At 36.5% G+C, this 15,185-nt stretch overlaps 1 protein-coding gene across 11 annotated transcripts in view; it reads left to right on the top strand.

The window, feature by feature from the left end:
* KCNMA1 (potassium calcium-activated channel subfamily M alpha 1) overlaps positions 1-15,185 on the top strand; it is a 423,839-nt gene that overhangs the window by 230,021 nt on the left and 178,633 nt on the right. The window lies entirely within an intron of this gene.

Genomic DNA, 15,185 nt, shown 5'->3' with positions numbered 1-15,185 from the left:
TTGTGGCCATCTTCAGTCAAATAGTTCATAAGTCTTAAACTTATTAACTGATTTACCTGGTTAAGTGAAATCAAGTCCTTAAACCAGAAAACTGGAACTAGGAATTGGATTCTCTGTTTTATGAAACTAAATTTTGCCAATAGTTGGTTTATTAAAAGGAGTTTTATGTTCAGGGGTTGTAAGGAATTGACTCCAGGGCTAAATATCCCAGAAATTTAGTTACATTTGATAGCTCTGATCATTTTTTTAAAAAAGTACAGTGTCCTTCATCATGATTAGGTTTTATAACTTGCAACAGACTTGTGTGAACTGTGTAAAGTTTGTTATCGCTTTTGGCTGCACTGAAAGAGAGAAACTCCTGCTATTTTAGGTTGTTAGGAAATAAATGAGTTCAGTAGCTTCTATCCAGCTGAAGCAGGGAGACTTTTCTAACATGAGATTGGATCCTAGCAACAATCTGAAAACAGATGACTGAATCTCTTCTTAAACCTGGTAGTTGAATCTCTGAAGACTAGCTGGTTTTATAGCAAAAAGTCACCGTTTGCAGGAAATAAACTGTTGAGTAAGAGCATGTTAAACTGTAATGTAACCTGATCATTGGAGATGCTTGCATTTGTAGCTTCTATCGTGCTCTGCTGCATTAGTGGCAGATTAGAAGGATATGATTCTTCTCCTTTTGTGTTTACATTGTTATGGTCATATTCAGAGTGAAGAGATTGTAGAACTCACACCAGCTTTGTGTTCTGTGTGAATCTTGAGGACTTCTCTTGTAACTAAATGAAAGATTACTGGTTTATTGATTTTATTAGGAATAAATTTTAAAACTGCATTTCATTTTTTGCTGAGTCAATGCTTGTCAAGTTAAGAAAGATTCTTCTATTTCCACAGCAATGGGAAAGTATACATATATAATATGTATCATTTGTGCCATGATACATACATATATGTCATAGTACATACTGTGTATGTCGGAATTCCTATTACTGACTGTACAGTAGCTATTTGATTGGTACCCTTTGGAAGTCTGTGAGTTCCTAAATTTTTGGGCTCCTTATCTGCTTGCCTTAAACAATTTACTGGGTTTCTGGCTTTGTCAGCAGTGCTTTATTCACTCTTGACTCAGTAACCTTCTCAGGTGATAACATTTGCATGCACTGTGCAGCAGTTTGTAAGTGCATACCTGTACTCCCAAGAAAATATTCACATGTTTTACATGCAGTTACTGAAAGATTCTACTAGCCTTGTTAAATGACACACAGAGGCCAAAATTGGTATGAGTCTTGACTGCAAGTTCTGTCCCTGTGAAAAGGTTAGAAATGTTTGTCTGGGAAAAGAATGTGAATTTTGCTATGTAAGAGTCGTACAATTGGAGGTTTCATGTCTGCAATCAACAATTTAGATTTCTTTTAACCTGTAAAATTCAAAATATGTTGACTGGTTTCTCTGCAAAATATTCTAAGATATTTCAAGAAGCCAGAAAGTTACTTCTACTGTCAGTTATGTGATTTTATTTTAATCTAAATTTCTTTGACAACTTAATCACTAAAAAGATTAATATTTAGAAAGCTACCAGTGTATAAAAACAAAGATACCAAAAGTAATTCTACTGTAAATAGAACAACAGATTCTATTAAAAACCTTGTACAGTAAGGGAAATTTAGTTTTCTTATTAAAGCTTTTTTGATGTTGTATGAATTGCTACCCTGCATAACTAGTTTATATATTTGGGAACTGTGCTAAAAATAGAGTGATAATATACATTTAAGGGTAATTAAGAAAAATTGCTTGACAACAATATATCTATGGATAAACATGGAACAAATCCTTTTGGAATGGAACACACATACTAATATGTTACAATGTTACAAAATAGTGCTTGTATTGTCACAGAGTGGCACCTCAAGTGAATGCTGCAATAAAATAAATTGCTCACTTACATCTTTCTGAACTCTCTGGAATCAGGCTATGCAGTAGTGTGCCTAGTGGACGTGATTTAGAACAGGCTAGGTGGTCACTCTCTAATCCCAGGCACACTGTTACGTGCAGTGCAGCTGTGAAGGTGAGTAAGGTAAAGGCAATTCAAGTTTGAACAAGTCCTGAAAAAAACCTGCTTTATTCAGCAGAGATGTCTTTTACTAGAAAAGCAGCAAAAGGTGACCAAATAAATCACTCATATCAATGCATCCTTTATACTGTCCATATTCATTTAGTTTGGTTGTTTATGCATTCAAATCAGTGAAACTTGTGTTTTTTTGGATCCTGTGCACTGCATTGGAAAATTCACCTCTGCATATCTGTGTGTTTGTGATCTTTAGTTGTTCATCAATTACTGAACACGTTGGACATTTTGAAATTGCTCTGTATCTCATTATTTCATCTTTTTTTTCTTCAAAATACACTGAAAATTCAGGTTTGCTTTGAAAGCTCAAGTGAAATTATTTTGAATGAAATAACAAAATGCTTATTTAAAAGAACCGATTGGATTTCAGACTGGTTACTGTAATTTGTAATTCCTCCTCCCTCTTCTTTCTCATCCTTTTTGTCTTCCTTTCCAAGCATCTTCCCCCCCCCCATCCCTGAGTAATACTGGTGCTATGTACAGTATTTTGTTTACAGTAGTATAAACATTCTCAGCCTGTGACTTCATTGCTGAAATAACTCACCTCTTTCATATCAACTCTTACCTAGGAGCCGTACAGCAGACTCATTGATGTAGGTTTTTTTCTGCATGGCAGCCCAGGCCAAGCTGGTTTCATTGCATGATGCAACTCCACCTTTTTTGGTTGTCTGTGGGATTAATTATAATCTATTCTTGTATTGCCTGTGCATGCCAATGTGCTTACCATAATGATGTATACACTGAATGCAGTCTAGAGCATTAAGTGCATGAAATGGAATTAAAAACCAAGACAAAACCATAACATGGGAAAGTTTGAGCAAATATAAATTATGCTTATCACTAACTTTAGTTAAGCTATTATAGAATGAATAGGACATAATATGTATCAGATCTGTGTATTTAAAATTTCCAGCATATTACAGTAGTTTAATGACTAGATTCACTATTCTGGTACGGTCAAGATGTGAGGAGGAAAGGATGTGCTAACTACCCTGTTGTGACAAGGACTGAGAGCTGCCAGTAGTATCAGAAAGATAAACCTTTCCCTGCTGTCAACTTCAGCAGCAGGTGACAGTGAAAAGAGGTAAGATTGTAAATAATAATTTACTGAAATTCAGAATTCTGGAAGCATTTTATCTGCAACAGGTTTTTAGGTTTTTAAATTACAAATAACTTGTAAAATAATTTAAAATGTATTGATTTACAAAACACATGGTGACATGACATTTGAAGAGTTTAACCCTGCTTGAAGTTTCCTGTACAAATGACATTGTGACCATTCCAAGCAAAATATTATTCATATGTTCTTAAATGTATTCAAATGAACCTTTCATCAGCATGGTATGAGATGTGATTGAATTCTAATTCTATTTTTTCCTGATAAAATAATGAAACAGCAATCTGGGACTTGAAACATTGTGTCTGAACATAATTTTCTAGAGCTGTTGATCAGTGTACACATTTAGTGTATGCTCAGAAGTTACAGAGTTTGTGTACTCTTTGGTGTCAATTCAGGCACAGATTTCAGATTCATATTTGTCTTGATGAGTAGGTACTGTTGATTGTATAAATTGAACTTTGAGGGCCTGTGATATAGAATGTTACAATATTTGAAAAATGGCCATAGAAAATGGGTATATCTCAAGTGAAAATACTCCGTTAGTGTGTACTTTTAAGCAGGTAACTTGATGAAAACATACAATATACATTCAAAGTAGTACAAAAGGGAGGTAATTTCTACAACTATTGTCATGCCACCCACATGCTGATACTGTGCTTCCCTAGGTATGTGTGTTATTTAGGATTACTTAGGATTTTATTTTTTTATATTGGAGTCCATATAATGGCCGTTACTTCCCTCCCCGCCCACCCCCTCCCCTTACAATGAAGGCAAATTCTTTTAGTACTCTAAGCCAGCTTAGATGTATACAGCTATGCAGTAACATGAAGTTCTTCCTGCTCTCAGTACAAATGGGATTATTACACCAGTCCCTTTGACTTTCCAGTAGCTCAGTGTGTAAGCTTAGCTACACTCTCATTCTCTCATGCATAGCAGCCAGGACAAAAAGGTGATGGATGTGATGGATGTTGCAGTGCAAACCATTTTAAGAGGTGTTAGGGAAAAAAGGCCACTATATATTAATTTTTAACACCCCTATAACCCTTTTATTATACTGATGTAAAGTACTTTTATAACAGGATTCTGATAATTGATTTGAGCAACTGCTACAGCTGTAGGCAATTTCTTATTCCATTTGTTAACGGAGATAAAGTTACTGCTGAAAAAGAAAGGCATAGTGTCATTAATCTGCCCAAAAAGGGCCTTGCCTTTCCCATTCAGAAAAAACACTGGGTGAGAATGTCAGTCAGGCTTCAGGCTAATTTTTTTTTCTGAAAAGTTTAAGTATTTTCTTAATTTCTTCTTTGTTTAAACTTCTATTTTTTGGGGAAGTAAATGTGGCTATTCAGTTAGTCTTTCATAGAGTCATCATTTTGCCTTAAGAACATGGTAATTGCACTGAAGGCGGTGGTGGTAAATCATCAGGTCCCACAGCTGCAACAGCTGTGACAAGCTTTTCTAAGAAGGAAAATTTACTATTGCAGTAATATAGATGTGGAAATTAAGCCTCAGCAGAGGAGTTTATGGGTAGAGGAACTGTGTGGTGTGTTTCACTCGAAAGAGGTACATGCAACAAAGACTCTTCAGGGGTCTAGGTTAAAAAAAAAACAAACAAGGGAAACTGGCAGAAGGGATTGTCATAAGTGTTAATGTATGCTAGGAGTGAATGTGGCCTTGATTATGCCCAGAGTTGTTTCAGGGCAGAGGAATTTAAACAGCTATACAGTGATGCTCAGGGTATAATCAAGGATATTAAATGGTTACTCTTGGTAGTTGGAAGGTTTTTAACTTCAAGTCACCTGTTCAGTATTGCTAGTAAAGTGTAACAAGTTTTGTAGATTTTTGGAAGGAATTTAAATGGTTCATGTTATGCCTTCCTTTGAAGTAGGAAAAAATATATCCTGCCTGGTGTAACTGTCTATTAGGACTGCTTTAGAATTACTATTAACACAATGTAACTAGGCTTTTAGGATTAGTAATAGATTTGGATCATGCTGTTAGATAGCCTGACCAACAAAGCTGATCCAGTAATGTAATGTCAATTTTCTACTACTTTGCAATACTTCTGATTTCCATTGCTCATTTACATTATTCACTTTTGTTAAAGTCATATAATATACCTTGGGCTGAAGTTAATTTCTACATAGTAAAACCAGACAATAGCCATATATTTTTCATCAGAGTATCACAGGAGGGAATTCTAGAAAAGATAGATAGATGAATGAACTGTAAGTATTCTTGCACTCCAGTTTATCTGGTACTCTTGTCATTTTCAGTTAGAATGGTTGAAATTAGACTAAATTTCATAGGACAACAGTATTTTTTTTAGAGTTACAGTATGTAAGCTAGCAAGAAGTGTATGGAAAGTACATTCAAAATCATCTGTAGCAATCAATTATGCATATCAAACAGAAAATTAGAGCTCAGCTCTTTACTGATATACAAAAGAAAGATACTAATTTATAATCAAAGAGGATAGATGGAGAACATTCTAATTTTTGTTCCCTATATGTGTTTTTTCAAATAACTCCCATGAGGGAGAATTTTGAAAGTTAGATAACAGTGTCAGCAGAAGAGAATAAAAGGCACTGAGATGGAGGGGTAGTTGGAGCTGGAAGTGTGTGATGGTGAGCTGTTGGAAACTAAATCTGAGCAAAGGGGATAGCAAATGTGAAAACCACTGTTGGGTAATTTTGAGAGATGGCAGCTGCAAACAAATGGAGCAAGGAATCTCAGGAATTCACTCTTCTACACAGTAAGAGTAGCTGTAGATAACTTTATTCAAACAGACACTTATCTAGGAGTTCAATGGTTTGTAGGCCCTCTCCTACAGGAGAAGGAAATTCTAGAAATATCTCATACAGAGATCATCCTATTGAGTCATGAAAATGCAAGTGCTTTAAGTGGGCCATGTAAGCTAGGCTGAAAAGCCAGGCTGTTTTAAAAATCTGAGATTCACCATCTCCCCAAAGTATCTACTCCAGTGTTTATCTGTATGTTATAATTGAAAGTTTTATGTTGCTGATATATGTCTCACTAGATTTATTCATTTCCATTTGTTAATTCACTGTCACCATGGAAAAGGGAGGAATATTCATATGAATTGCTAGCATTTTAGTCTCCAATTATTTTCTCTTTTCTGGGGTAAACAGTTACAACAACTTATTACTCCTAGATAGACTTTGATCAAAAACTACTAGGTAACAATTAGACAAGAAGTAATAGGAAGATATCATTGTCAAGAAGAGATATTATCAAGATTATCAACTTCAATAAATAAGGTATGCAATTCAACCAAATCCTTTCATAATGCAATCAGTATAAGAGATAAAACTGAAGTGGATTATTGAAATTTGCCCAAAAAAGTAAGGTTAGCTCAAACAGTAGAGTCATATTTTTCTCTTTAGAATGTTATTAGCCTCACACAAAATCCTTTTTATAAAAATTAAATCGTTTTTATTTAATTAAAATGTGGTCCCAGGCATTGTTGTGCTGTCATTTTTCTAGAACTGGTTTGTCATCAGGGAGATTGTTTTGTCAAGCTAATGCCATGCTATTTTTAGCTGCCAGTGTTCTTAGCTCATGATAAGCAAGTAAGGAATGTAACACAAAATAAAATAATAAGCTCTTTCTACTTATCTATGTGCTTCTAAGCAGATATTTTCAATTTAACTTATCTTGGCATTAAAATCTTACTGGTGTATTTTGCAGGAAAGCACCTGCTGTCTTCTGTACACTACTGAAAGATCTTGGAAGTTATGGGGAAGGATTCTAGGCCATTCCCTTATGCCTGTTTAACATTGAGTTCCTGGCTGTTTAGCTCTTCTTCAGGGACCTTCCTTTGACTTCTGTTTGAAAAATTAGAGAAGACATGTGCTGCAGACAGTAGTGAATATACATACATCCCGAGGAAATCATTAATTTGTTTTCAGAGTGAGCAATTTTAATGCGTATTTGTTTTGTATATCCCAATAGTTCAATCTAAAATTATAAGCAAAAGTTTTTTGTTATCATACCTAATTTTGTGTTTGGGCTGAGGAAATTGGCTCTGCCCAATCTGATTTTTCTTGAGTGCTGAACATTGTCTTATATTTTACGAGGGAGTCTGTGAAGAAGCATGATATGCTGCAAATTAATGGAAAACTTGAGAAAGAGAGATGAAATCTGACAGCATTATGCTGAACTTTACCAAGTTTTATTAGTTCATTTAGGTAAAATAATCACTGGCGATGTTACTTGACTGTCGCTTGGTGTGTTGCCAATTGCAAATAGCTCTGTAAATTTGGTAGTGTTAGACAGGGATCAGGAAAGCAGACCTTGTTCTGCAGTTTACCAACTAAAATTGCCTCCTATTTTGTATGTGAATGTGGCAGAAGTTAAAATTAGGAGCTTCTCTTTCTCTCACACTGGAAACCCATCTCTGTCTTAATTTCTAAACTCAATTAATTTAGCATTAAAAATTGTCAAGTCACAGCATTTAAATATGTCTTTAAATTTTACGTAAATTTCAGTCAAAGGGGAAAATAAGAACAACATAGACTTTTAAGCCTCATTCTTTATGACATGATGCAGAGAAGTGAAAGACTCAAAAGAAAAAAAATCTGATTCTGAGAAAAATATTTACTAAAAGACACAGTTGTACCAGTGTAATACTGATTGATTGGTTCTGCTGGTTTTTTTACTTCTGATACTGGAAATTTTTTTTGAAGGACGATAAGGAAACCTGTTCATTTAACCCCAAATTAGTCTGAGAGCTTGTGAAGGTTCCTCAGTGTGGTAGGGAGATTGCACAGAAGGATTTAGTTGTAAAAAGCATTTGCAGAAGAGATGAGTCATGAGACATTTGTTTAATTAGGTTAGAAATAGAAGGGTAATATTCCAATGCAAACTTGTGATCTGTCAGACTTTGAAGAATAATAGAAGATGTTGTAATACAAATTAGGAATGGGAAGTAAGGACAGATATTTAAAGTGTTCTTCATTTTTTTTCTGAAAAGCACGGTACTTGCAAATTATAAGGTGTAGGTTAAACACAGTGTAAGTAATCTTGGAAGATAGCTTTGTTTCCCATTATTTGACAGTTTTATTTTGATCAGATTTATATTTTGCTTATTTTAAAATTTAACAAAGAGGATTATGATTATTTAAGTAATTCAAAGACAGTTTAGTGGGTAAGAGCCTAAGGTCATCAAAGTATTTTCAGAAGGAATGTGAGAGGTGCATATCAAAGTGAAGAGTGGAGGCCACTTCACATGTAGGCTGCAGAAATAGAAATGGAAACAAAGACAGTAAAACAGAGTAATACAGAATTAATTCATTACATGCAGAAGTCGTGGAGTTTTTGTGAATGGAAAGACAAATACAGTTTAATCCATTAAGCTAAAGAGAGTCAGAATTGAGAATTAAAAGAAGAGTGCTTGGCCAAAGCTCCAAGAAGCTCCCGGATTTGACAATGAAACATTTTGGGAGCAGAAACTTCACCCTCTCTCTTTGTGTGTAGTAGAGCTAAGAATTTAAATGTAGGAGGTTGAGTGGTGAAATAGGATTTAAACGTAGATAATATAAAAAGATACAAGAAATGATCACACCGTCATGCTCAGCTAACAGGCCACTACTGTCTATGAAATTTGGTGAGAAAGGGATTGTTCCTCCTTCACTCACTAGCTCCAGGTGCACAAAACCTCAGCCAAGTATCTCTAAGTAGTGATGTAATGATCCCACACAGTTCTGTGGACCCAGACCTTAGGGCTGTGATGGCAGAGTACGTGGCACCTCTATGGGCAAAGTGGGTCTTCACCTTGCCTTCGCCAGTGCCTTGTTCCAGTGCTCCGGCTGGCTGTCCTTCCTCCTTGGGAAGGAGACCAGCTTAGCTCTGCCTGCATTTCCTGCACCACGAACTGAAAGCACTGGCTGCAAAAGTTCCCCATGTCTCTCTCAAGAGAGAGCATGAAGTAATTTAAAAGATATTGTGGTCAAAAACTTTATTGGTGCTATGACTCAAAGAAAAGCTTTCTAAACTGAGATGCATTTAACAAGCATCTTGTATTTAGAAGATGAATACAGATACTGTAAGAAAATAATTTTTTTCTTACTGTGGGACTCACTGGGTTAATAAATGGAAGCCACTTGAACTAAGAAAAAGTATGTTATGCTCTCTGTCCCTTTTAAGATGTTTGACATCTTTGATTCTAATTTAGTCTTGGTGATTTGTTTTAGTATTGGTATTTGTCCCCAAGGTATATATTTGATAGGCATCTGTGTTATTTTGCTATATGGTCATGCCTGTTTCAGTAAAGAAGATTTTAACTGCTTATTCTCCTCTGGGCTGTGTGACCAAACCCTAAAGGAGCAAACTCTCTCACATTGAGTGAAAATTGCTTTTACTAAATAGTATATGTGGCTTTTCTATTGTTTTACTTTAGTATTACATCACTGAAACAGAGTTAAAAAGCCTAACCATACCCAACTTAATTTTCTCCTTTGCTGTACTGTTCAAAATATGTATTAAAGGAGCATAAACAGAGACTGCTATATCAAATTTGTGCCAAATTTATTTTTTTCACTCCAGACTTGAAAAAATTTGGTTTCCTCTAGAAGTAAATTTGAGAGAATTCAATATTAAATAGAAGCTTCCAATAAAACATAATAATATTAAAAAAAGAGACCACCCTGAGCAGTTTTGTGAACAAAGAAAATTTACATGTCCAAACTGATACATAATAATTTGCATTGAAATACAGTTTGAAAGTGCAGTGAGTGGAATGTCTTCAAATGATGCAAAGCTAATGAAATTCTAAATAGATTGCTTTCTCTTATTTATTTGATTTGTATTATTTATGTTTTAGCAGCATCAACTGGTATTTCTGTACATAGCTATAATTTCATTTTAAAATCTACTCTGATCAATGGACATTCCTTCTAATGGAAAGTGCACATTTTACTGTTTTTCTCATAATGTACTGTCATGCAGTCTAAAAATTGTCATGAATACAGGAAATAAAATCTTCCTGATTTTTCGTATCATCAGTTCTTTAAGTTTTATATTTTATTGATACTATGAATTAAAATATATTTTTATCTTATTTCTGTAATGGATTTGGCTTTTCCTCCACCATTCAGAAAGCAGATTTGCAAAAATTAAAATAGTAAATAAAGAAAACTCTGAATTTCTAAAATTTTCAGTAGCTTCTTAAAATTCTGAAGTTGTAGCAGCTGTAGTAATATATTAACATCAGTACTTTCTTGAAGTCGCAGTAGAAGTAAGTTTCTTCTGTGGTGGTTTATGGAAGTTTTACATACGTGTCTTAAAAACACTTGACAAAATGCAACTAGATTAATATTTCCTTTTTTTAAAAAATTATATATAGGTAAGAATTGGCATCCATCTTAGTCTTTGCATGCCTTGTCATTTAAATGAAAGAAAAAAAAAGGCAAAAAAACATCAGGAGCAGACTGACATGATGTGCTAAAAATACAAGAGTCCTCTTCCTTACCTAGGAAGAATGAGAACTGTAAATCGTATATTGTAGAGTTATTTCAGGTGCTGAATTGGGTGTACAAGAGCTTTGCCATTATTGTGGGATATCATCCAGATAGCTGTCACTGTGATTGCAAGGCTGGTCTAAAGCCTGAGTGAACGTAGAGCTCCTTCTCCTTACTTCTGTGTGGCCATAATGGCAGTGACTGCACTGTGACAGAGATTGTTGGTTCATACTAAGGCTTTGATCTGAAGTTTGCTGTGGTCCTTGACAGCTCCTATCAAGTGGTGAAATGATACAGTAAAAACCACTCAAGTTATTTTCAACTCTGTTGCAATTTCAAAAATCCTGGAAATATATGAAGGCTTCTGTGGGAACTTTCATATTAATATAATCACAGAAACAATTAATTTCAGAAAACATTAAAAAGCATTTTTTGCTCTCTCCCACTCATTTATGATTATTCAAGGAATAGTTCCAGTAGAAACATTTAGATGCATTAGAAACATTTTAAGACAATCAGAAATAAGTAAGAATAATAAATACATTGTGTAAACTGTTGACAAAACTGTTCTTTAAACAGCAGTAAATTCTTTTGAATTAAAGTGACAAGTGGTACATTTTGTGGTAAAAATGTTGTGCACAGAGCTGGCTTCACTGGTGATTGCAACAAAGCTTTAAGGATGCTGGGAATGCCTTGTTAAAATTTTGCCCCATATATGTAAAATTAAATGGAATTATTTTGTTACTGCTCTTGTAGTTACTCTTGCTCATTGAAGTAGTTTATGCCTATTGTAACTGTACAACTGGGCTTTATAACTACTAGTTTTGTCATAAAAATTGTATAGATAATCAAAGATGCTCTTTCAAAGTACTTATAAATGTTAGAGAATAATAGAATCATTTATTTTAGAAATGACCTTTAAGTTCTCCACTAAACCATGTCTCTAAGTGCCACAACTATACATCTTTTCAACACCTCCGGGGATGGTGACTCAATCACTTCCCTGGCCAGCCTCTTTAAATGCACAACCATGTTTCAGTGAAAAATTGTTTCCTAATATCCAATCTAACTCTCCCCTGGCACAACTTGAGGCCATTTCCTCTTGCTCTGTCCTTTATATTTGTGAGAAGAGGTCGACCGCCACCTTGCTACAACCCCTAGAGAGTGATAAGGTCCTTCCTGAGGCTACCTTTCTCCAGGCTGAACAACCCCAGCCCGCTCAGCCCCTTGTGCTCCACACCCTTCCCCAGCTGCTGCCCTTCTGTGGGCTTGCCTCAGCCCCTCGCTGTCCTGCAGTGCAGGGCCCAGAGCTGGACACAGCGCTCGAGGTGCGACCTCACCAGTGCCAAGTATATGGGGAGGGTCCCTTCCCTGGTCCTGCTGGCCACACCATTGCTGTTACAAGCCCAGATGCTTTTGGCCTCCTTGGCCATGCTAGCTCATGGTAATCAGCACCATGATCAGCAACCTCACATCCTTTTCCAATGAGCAATTACAGCTGCTCTTCTCCAAGCCTGTAGCACTGCGTGGAGTTGTAGTGACCTAAGTGCAGGAGAAAACATTTGGCCTTGTTGAGCCTCAAAATGTGGGCCTCAGCCCATGGGTCCAGCCTGTTCAGATCCCTCTGCGGAGCCTTCCTACCCTCTAGTAGATCAACACTCCCACTCAGTTTGGTGTCATCTGTGAGCTTACTGGGGACTCATTCAATTCCCTTGACCACATCTTAGATCAAGATATTAAACAGCACTGGCTCCAAAGCTGAGACCTGGAGAACACTGTTGGGGATCAGACACCAGGTGGATTTGACTCTTTTCACTGCACTCCTGGGGCTCAGCCATCCAGCCTGACCTTTACCCAGCTACTCCAAGCTATGAGCAGCCAGTTTCTCCAGTAGAATGGTGTGGGAAGTGGTGTAAAAAGCTTGACTAAAGTCTAGATAGACAGCCTCCAGAGCCTTCCCCTCATCCATCAAGCAAGTCACCTTGTCACAGAAGGAGATTGGGTTGGTTGAGCATCATGGCCTTTCATAAATCCAGACAGGCTGGATCTGATCCCCTGGTGTCCTACATGTGCTCAGTGCTAGTGCTCAAGATGTTCTGCCCCATGACATTCCCCAGTACCAAGGTCAGGCTGACAGGCTTGCAGTTGCATGAATCCTCTTTCTGATCCTTCTTGTAGATGAGTGTCCCATTTCCTAACTTCCAGTGAGGTGGGACCTCTCCAGTTAACCAGTTCTGCTGATAAATGATGGAAAGAGGCTTGGTGAGCACTTCCTCCAGTTCCCTCAGTATCTGTGGGTGGATTCCATGCAGGCCTCTCAATTTGTGTCTGAATGGTGTAGTATTTCACTAACCATCTCCCCTTAGGTTACGGGGGCTTCATTCTGCTCCCCATCTGTCTCCCAGCTCAGGGCACTGTGTACCCAGACCCACTGGTCTTGCTACTAAAGACTGATGCAAAGCAGGTATTAAGTATCCCAGACTTCTTCTCATTCTTTGTCACGGTTTCCCCCCATCCAATAAAAGATGGAGATCCTACTTAGCTCTCCTTCTGTTGCTGATATATTTATAGAAACATTTTTATGCCAGTAACCAGATTTGGTTCTAGTTGGGCTTTGGCCTTTCTAGTTTTCTCCCTGCACAACCTCAAAATGTCCTTGAAGCCCTCCTGAGTTGCCTGGCCCTTCTTCCAAAGATGATACACTCTTATTCCTGAGTTCCAGCCAAAGTTCTCTGTTCTGCATGGCTGATGGTCTTCCCTGGCAGCTTGTCTTCTGATATGTGGGGATGGTCTGCTTCATCTTGTCCTGGTTTAGGGAAAATTTGTGAGAGAACCCCTGAATTTTAATGTAAACCAGGGAGTTTTATTAGTGGTATTACTGGTTCTGGAGATCCCAGTACACTGGTAAGTATAGCAGTTCTGGTTTTGGGAAACTTGATGTAAAGATGAGTTTCAAATTAACTTCCTTTCTGCAGCAGGCTGAATTGTGCCATGATAAACATTAGTGGCCCTGTTTTTCTGTCAGATCAAATGTGAGCTACTGAAGAAAACAAAAAAAAAATATCCAAACTGAAAATTTAGAGTAGGATGTTTAAAATCTTTTATAATCCATCTGTGAAAAAATTAGTAATTTCTTCAGTGTCATGCCCTTCTGACAAAATCATCATTTGAAATAAAAATGAAAGGATGCTGTGTTTATTTTTGAAATGGGTAGCTTAAGCATTGAAAGAGAGGGATCATCTTTGAAATGAAGGAGGTTTAAAGGATATGACTACCAGAAACAGGAGTTTTGGTATTAGGTGAACAAAAGTCGTAATTCAGAATTGTCATCCATTGTGTTAAGTGTTTTGCAAAAAAAAAATGAAGATGTATTATGCATTAGGTAATTTGTCAGATCTTGTAGGTTTTTGTAAAGGACAGTGACACAAAAGTACAGCTGTTAGCTGCAACCTTAGCTGACCTTAACTAAAAACTGCTCTCTATCCTGGTTGTAAGCCTCTGCAATTCCGTTAGCTTCAGTGGATTTCTCCAGCTTTTGCAGGAACCTAACCTGGAATTAAGGATTGGTGCAGGGCTGTTGATTCTGTTCCTCTGTACTTCCTGTCGGTAGGGTGCATTATGACTCAGTGTGTGGTCTACCTTATTTTGACAAAATCCTTTGTTCTCATTAGTGCTGTACAGAAAATGATCCAGTTGGGTTCTCAGATTACATCCACTGCTTTTGTAACTAAAACTCTGTTTGTAAAGTGTGAGGTATTGTCTGCTGTCCTATATGTTAATGATAACATTTAACTTCTCTTCCCTTCTGCTCTTGTAAATCAATTTTATTTTAACTACAACAGAAGTGTCTCATAACTTCAATGTCTTTTCAAATAGCTTTTGAAAAACAATTAAAAAAAAATTCCTATAGCACTGAAGCTTCTTAAAATATAAAGCTATTGTACATCAAGAAGAATTTTGCTGTATACATTCATGTATCTAGAGACAGGAGAGAGCATGCTGTAATTAACTTGTTTGACCTGAAATGTATACAAGGAATGGAAAATTTGGCTGCATGTGTAATGACCTGGTAGTCCAGGTAATTTCCTTTATGCCTTAAGTTAGGTAACTGACATTCATAACGCATAGAATCTTGCTTGTTGAGCAGTCTAGCATTATATTTGCAGAACTACTGCTATACTAACTGGTATTACATCCATGTTCAGTGATTTATTTGATCTAGAAAGCCAATAAATTTCTGCTTTTCTAAAAGGATGTGTTCTAGGGCTCCAAATGATCAAATGATCTATGTTCCAGTTTCTCTCTATTACAGTTGTGATGAACACACGATCATTTGCAATATATGTGTGTATATATATGTATATATGGTGGGACATTATGTATATATAGTATATACATCAACATATATTGGGACATGATTTTCACTTTGGGGTATGACTACAACATTGGACTGTGGCTTGAACAA

The sequence above is a fragment of the Prinia subflava genome, chromosome 9 (genome assembly GCF_021018805.1).
Source record: "Prinia subflava isolate CZ2003 ecotype Zambia chromosome 9, Cam_Psub_1.2, whole genome shotgun sequence".
NCBI lineage: Eukaryota > Metazoa > Chordata > Aves > Passeriformes > Cisticolidae > Prinia > Prinia subflava.
The sequence above is the reverse complement of the archived record's forward strand: the minus strand, read 5'-3'. Positions and strand labels throughout refer to the sequence as shown.